Genomic DNA, 14,850 nt, shown 5'->3' on the forward strand with positions numbered 1-14,850 from the left:
TTCATCTCTAAACTGGAAATAATGGAACCTATCACTCAGGACTGTATCTGAAAGTTTTAGATTACTATGGAAATATAATACATATTTGATTTGAATCTCCAAATAAAGGTAAAATTGGGGGCATCTTTGAAATGTGATTTCCAGCAAAATCGAGGTAACCCCAGTCACATGAAAATATGTGAATAGCCAACAGAAGAAGCTGTTTGTTCTGGGTCCTAAGGCTCCATAGAGGAGATAAAAGGTCTACAGGATGACTAACTGGATTTTAGGAAATGACTGTATGATTAGAAACAATTATGCAAAAAGCACAGCAGAGTGACTTGAGGTAAGAATGCTGAAGTCACACCACATAGTTTCAGATTCTGCTCTACTACGGTCTACCTTTGTGACTGCAGGAAAGTCACTTTGACCCCCAAGTATAAAAGGGTGACAGTCATGACACCAACTCACAGATGACTTTATTGTGAGGATTAAATGAGATGTAACATTGCACAATGCTTAACAAATGAGAACTTTCTTCTCAAAAAATATCAGCATTATTATTACAAAGACAATGTTAGTATTAAAATTATAGGGCTGAGTAACAAGTTCATTTTACTTAATTATTTTTATTTGAATGATTGCTAATGTTAGCTAATGTGTACATAGTACATAGTACATGCGCTGTGTGGTTTTATGCATATTTTTTCAATTAATTCATAACAACTTCATGGAGGTTTGCTAGTGAGTGGCACAACTGGGGTGTAAAACCCGGGCAGAAGCTTGGCACTTAATCACAGTACAAATTAATGTGTGCCAGTGATTGAGATTGTGGAAACTGTAAGAGTGAACTACTTGCTACATGGTACCTTGTATAGCTGTAAGTATGAAAATGTTAAGGTTGCTAGCAAGACTGAATGCCCTCCCACCTGCAAATCAGATGGCAAATAGATTTCATTGCCTTGACATTATAAAGTAACCTTACCTTGACTTATCCTAAGCATTAATTCTTTTTCTTCTTTATAATTTCTATTTTCAGGAAATGGAAAAAATCCTGAGAAGTAAAGGAAGTGTTTCTCCATTCCAAATATTCTACTTTTAAAGACAAAAAATAATAACTTAGAATAATGGTAAGATAAATTGGATGAATCAAACACCATTGAAAACTCACTTACCACCCACACTCACTGTCTGAAAAGTCCCAAGTTCTATCATTTTTAACAAAGCCTAAAGATTTCACTTGACTTTTTTTAAATCAAACAAAAAGAAATTTGTGGATCATTGTGAGTGCTTTTTATGAAACACCTAATGTTTTAAGAACAGTGACTAGACCCATGCCCTGCACATCGGGAACTCAATAAAGACTTGCTGATTGCTTAAGAACTGATGAAAGCATCTGGTTGGAATTAGATGGTACTCTATAGATGGGAAACAGCAATTTTTATGCACAGGCTCTTTTGAACTTAGGAAGGCATAACTAGAAGATAATCAGTGACTGACAATGATGGCATAGATTATACATAAGCTGGTTGTATGATACAGAGAAGGAAACAACAGCTTCAAGGCTTAAGACACATAGAAAGCCTGAGGAGTGACATGGAGGAGCAGATACAGAAGAGATCTCTGAACAATGTCTGGAGTCATTTAAAGAACAAAGACTATGTACTCTGAGTGCTCTGAGGTCACATCAGCTTGCCCAAAATCCTGCTCTCTAGTCTTCTCCCCTTGCTGACTATCACAGTTTCTGGCTTAGGCCCGCCCATCACTTGCCAACCAACCTTCTACATTCCATATCTGTGCTCTTATTTATGCTTCACTTCTTCTCCAACTTTTCTTTTGTCCCTAATTATCTGAGTCTTACATATTTCAGACACCTGATCAAAAGTCATGTGTCTGCTCCAGGAATATAAATTTTGTTCCCCTCAATAGACCCTTGCACATTGAACCAGTATTATTGAAATCAAGTTCTCGCTATTTAATTATTCACCAGGTCTGCCACATTCACAATTTTTCTCCCTCAGGAAAGAGATTGAGAATAAAGTCTTGAATTCCCACATCTTTTTGCCAGTGAGTGACTTTTTGCACAAAACATCATATTCAGTGGATCAACTCCATTACTGTGCTTAATGTCTGCATTCCCACTGTTTTCAACTTGTCCATGCCATTGAGAAGTGTAATTAAATTTTGGTGTTGCTACTGGACATTGCAGAACCATTATTACTGACTCTGCCAAAATCTACAGAGAACATCCACTTCTAAAGACAGATGGAAAGCTGCATCATTACAGTTAATTCCTGGGAGGCCAATTAACATAGTGGTTATGAAGAAGGTTTGGAGAATGCAACAGTCATTTTATAGCTGGTCAACTATTAAATTCTTTAACCTCAGTTTTTTCTTCGAAAAGACATAAATAATAATTGTATTTTCCTCATAGAGTTTTCTTTATGAAGAGAAGGAAGATAATATAGATAGCATAGTACCTGGGACAGAGAAAGCCCTCAGTAAATATATGCCACTAGTATTGTGATTAATTAATTAACCAAAGACTCATATACATTTTAAAGATACAGTAGACATGCTAATAATATGCAGTGTGTCCAGATTTGAGATTAACTTTTATAAATACATATTTTGAGGACTTTAGTTACCCAAAATTTTATTGGATACTCACATACAGAATTTTAGAACTGAACCCCTATCTCTTACCCAGTACAAAAATAAACTCCAAATGAATCAAAGAACTAAATGCAAGACTTAAAACCATATAAGAAAACAGGGGAAACACTTCAACACATCTATATAAACAGTGATTTTTTTTTTTTTTTGGATAGGACCCCAAAAGCACAGGAAACAAAAGCAAGAATAGACAAATAGGATCATGTCAAATAAACTTCTGCACACAAGGAAACAATTAACAATGTGAAGAGACAAGATACAGAATGTGGAAAGATTTTTGCTATTCAACTGACATAGGATTAATATCCAGAATATACAGATAACCTTAAAAACTCATTAAGAATAATCAAATAATTCCATTGAAAACTGGAAAAAGGACCTGAATAGATACTTTTTAAAAGAAGAAATTCAAATGGCAAACAAATTTATGCAAAAGTGCATAAATTCATTAGCCACCAGGGAAATGCAATTCAAAACCACAATGAGTTATCATACCATCCCAATTAAAATGATTATTATAAGAAAGTCAAAAACTTACAAATGCTGGAAAGAAAATGGAAAAATGGGAACTCTCATACACTGTTGGAAGGAATGTATCTTACTATAGCCATTATGGAGAACAATATGTAGTTCCTCAAACAACAAAAATAGAACTACCATATGATCTAAGGATCCCTCTTCTGGGTATGTATCCAAAGGAAATGATATCTGTATATCAAAGAGACACCTGCACGCTATGTTAACTGCTGCACTATTCACAATATCTAGGATATGAAATCAACTTAGATGCTCATCAATGAATGAATAGATTTTTAAAAGCATATGCACACACATACATACATGCACACACACACACACACGCACACACACACACACAGGTAAAACTTATAAAACAATAGAATTTAATCTTAAAAATGGAGGGTATCACTGAGGCTTTATAGTCATCCAGACACAAGTGAGAATTATAGCTTTTCCACTTCTTAGTTCAACTTCCTCATTTGATACAAGAAAAGAAGGTAATTCCTACTTTTCAAAATGGTTATAATTGCATGTATATGCTCTACCAGTCAATGAATGACAGCTGTCATGACTTCTGAGTCTTCTATCTTCCTGATTATTGTAAGGGACGGCTGCTGTGAGATTTTAAGATCAATCTTAGCAGGAAGGTACATATCAGGAAGCTTCCTCGGGCATCTCTCCAGGGGCATTTCTTCAGAATTGAGGCACAAGTATATCTTTGGGAACAGACTCATGTGGGAGAACTTGGAAGAGGCAATTTGTGGACTCTTTTTCTATAATGTTGGCAGAATGTGGGTTGTCATCACAGGATGGGTATTGTCTTGCTTCCTGCAATCTTACAATTGTCTCACTGTGACATGGTGTTATTTTCATCTCCATGATGGGCTGATTATAAAGTAAAGCTGCTCTGCCTGACCAACGTGCCAGGTGCCTGCTCTAACAATTCCAAGTATTATTACTTTTTAAAAAACAAATAGAAATGTGGAGGGAAAACAAGGAGCCACTAGCCAGAAAGCACTTCAGACTATACCACAAAGAGACCAGATGCTGCGGGACAGTCTTTTGTTTGGACAAGTACTTGTTATTCTTCCCTGGGATCAAGTGAAGAATTCAACCAATGCCTGCCCAACGCAATGAAGTTGACAATTATCTAGCAACATCTGGAACAAAGGGCAGTTCTTTTCTCCACTGAAGGGGCGCTGAAAAGGCAGAGAGGAAAGATGTAGAGCTATACAAAGACCAAAGTAAAATTTAAGTAGTTCAATTCATTTCCCCCCCCTACATAAGACATAGAAATGGAGCCAGTAATCCAATCCAGCCGCTGAAGCCATTTAGTAATACAGCTTGTGCCAAGAGCTAGGAAAAATTTAGTTGATATAATCATAACCAGAATGAACATGTAAACATAGTCCTTGGCATCAAGAGGCTTGTATTTTAGAGCTTTAATAAACCACCAAAATAATAATAATAATTACAAAATAAAATAAGACTCGAGCTTTTAAAAAGAGAATCACATATGTGCACTTATTGTAGAAAGAGGCATCTATAGGAGTCATCATTGTACCTTAAACATGAGGAATGGACAGAAAGACAAGTGCTCCGGGTGGAGGGAAGAAGATGGGCATAGACCTGAAGACAGGAGGAAGCTTAGTGTAATAAAGGACCTGAAAGGAGTCACTAAAGCAGAGTGAGTAATGGGGAAAGTGGCAAGATGAGGGCGGAAAAAGCCAGAGCCCTCCTCCTGCAGAGCGTTTAGGTCATGACTCATTAAATAGTGAAATAGGAAGCCATGGAGCAATTTTTAGGAGGAGAAAGACATGGTGTGATTTAGACAACCTCCCATAACAATCAGAGTTTCTTGAGATGGCTTACAGAGGCTCAAATCTTGGCTCAACCAGGTATTAAGTGGGTGGTGACTTTGTGTTTCCTCATCAGCAAAGAACAATAATAATAGTACCTACTCAATTATTTTGGAATTTACATGAATTATTTCATGGGAAACCCAAAGAACAGTGGATAAATTACTGTAAGTACTCCACAAAAGTTTTGTGTATATGTATATACACCCAGATATATACATACATATATAGCATATAGCTACATAAATGTAACTCATATATATGTTAAGGTTATTGCTCTTGCTGGTATGTGGATAAATAATTGCAGCACAAGAGAAAGTGGAATCAGGAAGACATATAAGGAGAGTATAGTTAGTAAGATAAGATGTAAATGCTGAAGGCCCAAAATAGTAGGGTGACATCATTCCAGTGAGAATGAGAAAGAGATAGAGCAATGTACATTGTGGTCATGAACAAACTAGAACTCATGATGGATTCGCTATGAAAGTAAGAAAAAGGAAGATGAAGAATGTATCTTAGACTATTCAAAATATGAAAAGGTAGAAAAAATTCAAGCATCCATCTCTGGATGAACAGATAATCAAAGCATGCTACATTTGGTTGGCCTTCCATATTCATGGATTCTAACCTCAGGTGGAGCCAAACATGAATCAAAAATATTCAGCAAACAATTGCATCTGTATTCATATGTACAGAATTTTTTCTTGTCACTGAAAAATACAGTGTAAAAACTATTTTTATAATACTTCTATTCCATTAGGTATTATTAGTAATCTAATGGTGATTTAAAGCACACAGGAGGATGTATATAGGTTATATGCAAATATTATCATTTTATATAAGAAAGTTGAACAGTGCTGATTTTGATATCCTCAGGGGGGTCCAGGATCCAATTCCCCAAGTGCGTCAAGGGATTACCATATATATCGTGGAATATTATTTAGTCATTAAAAGGAACAAAATACTAATACATGTTACAATGTGGAAAATACCAAACATTGTACTAAGTGGAAGAAGCTTGATGGTTGCCAGAGTCAGGGGGAGGGCAAGAGAAAAGTAACAGTATAATGGGTATCACGTTTCCTACTGGGGTGAAAATATTTTGGAATGAAATAGAGAAAACAACATTGTAACTGTACTCTGGGTTCTTCACTTGAAAATTGTTAATTTTATGTCACGTGACCATCAACTCAGTATTTTTTTTGACCAACTAAATGAAGATATTCTCAAGTCAGATGAAGAAAAAGGCTCAGTGTTCTGTTTTTTTTTTTAAGTGTGTGATTTTCATAATTTCTGTAAGTGAAAATGTACCAAAAAAGTTAGATATATAAATTTGAAGCTCAGAGGAAATATTAGAACTTAAAGCCATAAATTTTAAAACAGAAGTGAAAGATATAACTAAAAAAAAAAAAAAAAGAATTTAGACCTAGGAAAAGCTTTGAGAAATGCCAATCTCTAAGAGAAAATCCAAAAGGGATACTGGGAAGTAGAAGGAAATTAAGAAAATAATCCTGGGAGTCTAAGTAGAAGGATGCTTTAAGCAGGTGGAATTTCGCCTTTGACAAATATTGCTGAGAATTCAAGAAAGATTAGCAGGGAAGAAGTCCATTGGATTTGGCAACCTAAAGTTGTTGTTGAACTTAGCAAAGGAAGCACCAGTTAGCAGAGGTGGAACAGGTTGAGGAGTAAAAGGAAGATAAAGGAGGTCAAGGCAGTTTGTTTGGAGAGTCAGGAATTTGTGTATAAAGAAAAACAGGAAAATAGGGCAGGAACTTATGTACACTTAGGGGAAAAAAAAAATCCTAAGTGTTGGGAAACACTAGAACTTGTTTGTGTGATAACAGTGAGATGCTGCTGCTAAGGGAAAGCAGGAATAACTTAAGGAGCAGAGTTTTTGATAAGCCAAGAGGTAATGAGATCCAGAGAACCAGAGGAGGAATGGTTCTTCTGGGAAGAGGAGAATCACTTCCTTCATTGTGGGTGAATTTGGATGCAGATGCACCGAGTTGGCAGGTTTTGTGGTGGGAAGATGAGTGAATTCATTTCCAGTGACTTCTATTTTCTCAATGAAGTATGAGTCTGGGTCATCAGTAGGAGGAGGATGTGTGGGCGGTTTGAGGAAAAAGAAGATGATATGGTACAGTCATCTCAGAGAGATGGAGAAAATAGGATTCCTGAGCCGTGTGGCGTGCCTGCTGGAGGTTTCTGAACTTTGAATCAGTCATCCTGGCTTTGTGATTTTCTCCAACAAAGTGCTTCTTGGTTTTGAGTAAAGGGGAAACAGGGAAGAGTACCGCAGCCCTAGAATAGCCTTTATGATTCACCCCAGACCTACCATATTCTTCCCTCTCACTGGTTTCTGGGCACTGAACACAGTTTAATAGGGCCATCTGTTAAATATAGAAAGGGAGGAACATCAGCAACAAGAATTTTTCGTGTGCCTGGACAGCTGATGGTGGTCACAAATTTATGCCCAAATCCTTGGGGCCAACTACCCCAATGCATCCAATAGAAAGCACACTCTTGTAGCCATACTCACAGTGATGATTGGCCACCATGGGAATTGCCATGTGAAAAAAGGTCAAAGTCATTTCAGGGCTAAAAGTACAACCTCACTAATTCAGTATGGGCTAGATCTGAATTAAAGAATCTATAATAGATTTAAATGCAAACAAATGAATTTGTGTTTCTTTCCAAGTAGAATGCAATAATGCAATCCATTCATTTGCATCTAAATTATGTCAAATGAAGTTCTAAATACATGAAGTCCAAATTAGTTAACTGGCAAAAAGAAAGTGAGAAGGGAAAAAATAAAGAAACCAGTAGGTCCAAAAATAACTAAAATAAAAGGTAGGGTAAGAAGAGAGAATGAATTTTCATGGCGTCAGAAAAGTCCTTCACATAGATAAATTAAGAAAGACATTGTAGCAACCGACACTGTTGTTAGGGGAGCAGATGCATCCCTGTGCTGTCCTGTGGGAGCTCTCCTGTCCCTATCTTTCGTCACACCACTTAGCCAGGCTTACACGTCCTCCCCTGCTCCTGGTCATCTGTCCACACCTGTTTCACCTTCAGGAACCCACTCTGCCTTCTGCTCATTATGCTGAGGTGTCAACTTAAAGAACTTTCTAGGAAGATCTTCTTTATTTCACTCAGCTGTAAACACCCTGTAAATGCCCTGTTTTTTCTGGGGAGCACATTGCATTTTAATTAGATTCTGAAGGGGGGGCAATTGTCTAATATCTATTTCTGCTCAATACTATGTTTCCAGCTCCTGGTGTGTATCTTAACACTCAGAGACCACATAATCCATGTAATCATGAAAGGGAAGGAAGGGAGGGAAGCGGGGAAAGGCAATATAAGCAAGTGGAAAGAACAAGAGAAAGAGGGAATGCCATCTCTCAGTCTACAAAAGGTCTTCTCCCTCCTTTGAATTCGTAGGATATTGTTTCCATGTCCTGCATTGAGTACTTAAATATATACTTCTCTGATACTTGGATTTTTATAATGTGTAAATACCATATGTACAATAGCTACTGAGTGATTATATAAATGAGTAAGTCTCATGCTATTTACTTATAAGGATATAAAAAGACCACAAGCTGAGAATGGCATCAAATACTCCCCCAAGCATGCTAATAACTTGTTATGAATATTTTAGGGTCATGTCTAAACTTTTATTCAATGTATGCCTTTTGGTGGAATAATGTAATTCTTATATGTCATGAAAACTTACAAAAGAATTTCTTCTTCCTTCTCCTTTCTTATTACCCATCACTCATTGCTTCACATTTAAATTTCAGCAATTCAAAACAATCCATCATTCCTTGGAGACTTTTTCTGTCTTATAGCTGCAATGTTTTCTTCTCAGGATAAAATTCTTCTCTTTGAAGATCCATCACATCCTTCCCATCATCCAGGAAGTCTTCCAGTATTCCCACCACTGATTGTTTAATGATGAGTCCTAAGTCACTGTAGGACTGTGTCTTTTTCATCTCTGTATTCTAGGCTTTAGTGTATGGGTTGAAATCCAGTAGCTACTAAATGAACATCTATGGAACTGAGCTGTTGTTCATCATGAATATGCACCTTTCATTATTTCATAGAATTCATTCAGCTTTTCTGAATTTCTTTCCAGGTCAATTGTTATAATTCATAATTTAATCACATTATGAGGGGTATAATACCTACCAGAAATAGATTTTCTCAAATTAAACTAACCTTTTTAAATTTATCTTGGTTATGAAGGTCTGTATCAGATATTTTATAAAGTCATTCATTCCTGTAAAATTGCATTCAAGCATATCATTCCAATTTTATCCACAGAAAGTGGTATCAGCACCTATCAAATAATTTTTAAAAATGGTAATCAGTGTGCATCTTGAAGATAGGAATGCATGCTTTTAGCACAAGGAAGGGGGTTACTCTATTTTATTTCCCATCACTCTTCTCTTTCTTACTCACCCCATTCCTCATGTCCTACATTTTCAGCCCTTTATTTGTCTCCCTTTATTTGTTTCTGTATTTCTTCCCCAACCACTGCTGATATGCAGGACTTGCACAGATCCACTCACAGCAAACATGGGTTTTGCTTTTGCTGAATCCTTTTCTAGCATGAGAATTTAGGCAGCAGGGACTATAGACCTGGAATATGGACTTGTGTTCCTAGGTTCCAAATGGCATCAAACCAGAAAAGGATTGTATTCACAAAACTAAAGAGAGCGTCTCTCTCTCTTCTTTTTTGCAGTACTGGGGCTTGAATCCAGAGCTTTGGACATGCTAGGGACTGAGCTCTGTCTCCAGGCTCTCTCTCTGTCTTTTTTCAATTGAAAAATAAAAATTGTATATATTTATAGTATAGAACATGATGCTTGATGTGTTTCCACTGTGGAATGGCTAAGTCAAGCTATTTTCATCTTTTGATAGCCTCTTCTGCTATCCTTAGTGCCAAATGCAGAAGACAGGATCAGGGAAAGGGTAGGGAAAACATGACCTCAGAAAGATTTTCTGCTGGGACATCATGAGAAGCATGAAGGAAGAATGAATAAAGTTGCACTTGATAAGACCAAACCCACAGAAGGAAAGATGGGAAAAGGCAAGAGAAAGCTATGACAATCTCAAACTCTATCAAAAGAGGCCTTCTTCTGTTGGGCTAGAGCCCACTGAGCCACTCCTGTGGGGAGCCATCCTCGAGGAAGCTGTGACTCAGGGACCTGGCCAGCAAGGATGTGTGGGCAAGGCAACAAATTACGGTAAAGAAATGACTACCAGAATGTGGTGGTGACAGCAGCACTTACTGGCACCTGTACTCAGAAAAACTCATTCATTCACTTTCTCAAGTGTTATTTATGAGGCACCTACTGAACCCAAATCATAGCCCCTAAATAAGCATCATCTTCCAGATTCTCATAACTGCATATTTAGATTGCTCCTAATGTTCTCTTTGTCTCTTCTCTCTCCCTTTTCCAGTCTATTCTACACACAAAGGCCAGGAAATTCCTCCTCCTACACAAGAGTGGTTAAAAGTACAGGTTCTGGAATTAGACTTCCTGGATTCAGATTCTGACTCCATGACTTATTAGTCCTGTGATCTCAGAAAAGTTACCTAAACTCTCTGAGTTACGGTATATCGGGCAGCTTAGGCTGAATGGCAGAAATAAATGTCCCCAAAGTCTATATAGTTTTAACAGTAAAAGTAAACCTGGCTCATACTCATGTCCATCATGAGTCTGAGTCCATGTCCAGTAACCTCCCCATTCTGTAACCAAGGTTAAATGTGCAGCCCTCTCTGGAACATGCCAGTAGCAGAGGGAAACCATACAGTACTATTAAAGCTTTTGCTTAGAAATGTCATATGCCACTTTTGAACATTTAATTTGTTTAAACAAAGAGGCAGGATTAGGAGGAAGAGGGAGTTGATAATACAGTTAACTAGACCCAGATTCCTTGTCCACAAAATAACTTCCCTGGTGCCACATTCACCCTTTTCTCAAGTTCAAATGTTGAGTTCAATGAAATAAAAATGTTATTTTTTCATCTTTTGCACAATCACTGTTTGATATTTCAAATAAATTGGCTTAATAAATAGAGAAGAATGGATCCACTAAGGAAAGACAGGGCTTTCTACAAAACAAAAAATTATTTTTTGAAGCTCTGCTTGCAAAATAGAACTAAGACATGGGACCCTGGTGGTAATTCTGACATTGAACAAGTGGCCTGCAACACAGGAATGATTCAGATGAAAACTACTTAGGAACCTTCATATTCTCAATGCATCTGTCCACAGATCTTCGCAATTCCTCACATTGATAGATGTTTTATAGCCTATCATATATTCTATAAAATACAGTGAAGTATAATGTCACCAGCACTACTTTATTTGTGAAGATCATGAAGGAAAACTATCAATGACAGACAGAAGCATAAAAGCCAGTACGTGGGTCCAGCTAGACTCACTGTTATAACAAACAACCTGAAATCTTGTGGCTTAACCCAATACATTCTTATTTCTTGATTTCATCATGGTCCAGTATGCACTGGGGGTGATTAAGTGGGGGTGGGGCTAGAAGCTCTCCTTCACATCTTGCCATCCACCCTCCCCTGTATCCTTGGTGTCCTCACGTGAGAGAGAAAAAGACAGCAGAAAATTGCATCTGGGAGAGGTTTTTGGCCAGTATGTGGAAAATATGCACACCACTTCCATCACACTCAGCCACCACTCAGGCACAAGGTCACACCTAAAAGCAAAGGAGGCTGAAAGTGTCAACCCACTGTGTCCAAAGGAAGGCAGTGTGAAAACAGCTGTCCAGTCTGTACCGGAGTGACCCAGCCTCACTTTCTAGCTCGGTTACTTGATCCAGTATACAAATCTTAAGGCCAAGAATTCATATGTGTGAATTTACAAAATCACAAATTACATCTTGTCCTGCATATTTCACCTCACGTGCCTTGTACCTTCAAAAATGACAAACATCACTTTGCCATCAAAAGTACTGGTTGTGATACAAATTGCAGAATCACTTTGTGAAAACTAAGAAGTCTAATCATTGTATTGAGATAATAGCTAAAACCAAATAACCATTGAAATACTAAACACACCTGGAGCACCACACAGACACAGAGCATCATCACACCATCTTTCTGTGCTTTGTGCAAACACAGACCCCTTCAAAAGAGATTGACAAAAAGCATTAAAAAAAGAAGAAGAAGAAGAAGAGAAAGGATATGTACACAAGGAAATGAACCAAATCAAATGTTTTGGGATATGCTTGACTACCTGTCTTGATAAGGAATCAGATGAATTCATAAGATTTGCCTGCTCTCACAGTCAATAATTGTTAGAAAATTATCAGGCCCAAGATGGATGACATCATGCAGGGCAAATGAAGATCATTTCCTTCTACATTGATTGGCGCTTGGGTTTTGTTTATACCCCAGCTGCCTGGACCTTGTTGTAAGTAACCAGATATCCAAGGTTCGAAAGAGGCCTTCCATTTGCATCACTGCACAATGAGGGCAGCCAACAGGAAGCCCAGTGATTCAGAGAACTTGTTTTAATTGAAATCAATACCAATGCAAGCAAGACTGCTTGGAATCGCGGTGCTATGCTCTGATGGAATATTTTCATGGTCTCTGCCAGTGACAACTGTTATCAAGAATGAACTAATAACTTCAGCAGTGACTTACTGTGCTTTCCAGGAGGAAGGAAAAAAAATCTTGGACTAATGAAAGTTTTCAATTAGGAAAAGAAAAATTTTACTTCTTCAGATTTTTATTAAGTTCCAATCATAGATTCAAGTTCCATTTCAGTTTGAGTTTCCATTAATTGGAACCCTGAACCCTCTTCTGCCAACACCTCTCTGCCCTTTCTTTTTCACTCTCTCTTAGATTGGTGAAAAACAATAATTATGATAATTCATAAGTATTGGACATCTTCCAGGTGTAGTACTATATCCTAGTACAAAGGTCAGAAAAATCATCAAATTTTGCTTAGAGAGGACTATATTGCAAACATTTATGACTTTGTAGGCCATCCTATCTTGATTATAACCACTCAGTTCTGCTGCTGCAACATATACAATACCTAATGAATGGTTATTCTCTGTGTCCCAATAAAACTTTATTTACAAAACAAAGAGCAAGATAACTTTGGTCTATAGGACCCTGTACTAGGTTTTTTCATGGTTTATTATCTAATCTTGACTGAGAAGGGTGTTACTATTTTGCAGATGTGGTTATTTGTTGCACCCCAGGCTTCTCTAGCACTGGATGAATCTATGTCTAATACCAAAGGCATGTCTAACACTAAAACAGACTTGTTTTTATCCACTTGGCCACTTCATTGCCTGGCTAAAGAAAAAAGCAAGGAAGACTGGGAAATAGCAGAAACTGCACCCTTGGGTCTGCTTATTTACAAATACAACAGTTGTCTATCTGGGCCTTCTTGGTGATTCAGTGTTGACTTGGTCAAATTTTTCATGATGCAAGGTATATAAAGAGCCAGACACCCTCTATGATAAGCATTATCCGAGCAGGTAAACTCCCCAAACAAGTTTTCTCCCTATGGCTCCTGAAACTTCCAATCCACATAAAGGGCCAAAAGTGAGGGTCACTAGAGAATTAATTTGGTTTCTAATAAATATCGTCTTTATAATACCATATTTTTAATGCCCACAAGAACAGGAGTGGGTATATCTCTATTTCTGAAAAGGCTTGCACAGCACCTAAGACATAGCAAGTTCACAAGTGCTATCTGTGTCATGTCTTCACAGAGCATCAATGTAACACAAGTAAGATAGTATCCCTGCTGCCTGCAAGCAGCCCCTCTAGCAAAATGTCTATGGTACTCCCTGAGACAATATTTATACATAAATATTGTATTCTACCTGCACCACTGTTTAGGATCAAAAGAAAATTTAAAAAGTGCTACAATTGTTCAGAAGAGCAAAAAGAGTTTAGAAGACAAGACATCAAAGCTGGCTCTGGAACATGGGTGGGATTAGCCAGGTGGAGATGTTGGAGGGAGGACACCTCTGGCAAAGTAGAATTGACCTGCAGAAACAGAGGAGGGAAAGGTGGGGCCTTTGCACACAAGTGTCTTGGTTTAATAAGAGCATGGAGCAAGTGGCAGGGGTTGGTGAATAATGAAAGACAAGGTTGGAAAAGCACAGTAAGAGAATGCTGAACATGAATCATCATAGAAAAATTTTCAAATAAAAACTAACAAAAGGGAATGTGTCTACAAACAAAAAATATATCAATGTTTTTCCATTTTCTTCAAAATACAGAATTATTTTCCTAATTTAAAAGGAAGTTGATTAGAAAAGAATGCTGCTAACCTATAATATCATAGAAAAATTATAGACACAAGTAGAGTGGTTTATATGAACACACAATTATTTGTAAAATTATTGCCTTTGTTATATTTTAGATGTGTGGATTTATATATATTCTTATTTAACTAAACATACCATGTCTCGGGGAGTACCATAGACATGAAATGGAAATGCAATCTATTTTTTCTCACAATTATCGTCCCAGAACCTGAAACTAGATCTGGTGTTTGGCAGATGCATAATAAATGTTTACAGAAGAAATGAATGTAATTGCATTGTCATTCGTATCTATAAAAATGAGTATCTTTTTTGCTTATTTTTTGGTTTATGTCAATATAAGTCAGCTATCTGATAGCCAACCAGGAAATGCACACATAAGTTTACTGATAAACACAATAAATCCATAAACATCAGTTAGTTTGAGCCCTTGCCTTGATGTTAGGTGTTGATTTTATAAAGAATCAACCTAGACTCTTACTTTA

Source organism: Sciurus vulgaris (genome assembly GCF_902686455.1).
Source record: "Sciurus vulgaris genome assembly, chromosome: 5".
Classification (NCBI taxonomy): domain Eukaryota; kingdom Metazoa; phylum Chordata; class Mammalia; order Rodentia; family Sciuridae; genus Sciurus; species Sciurus vulgaris.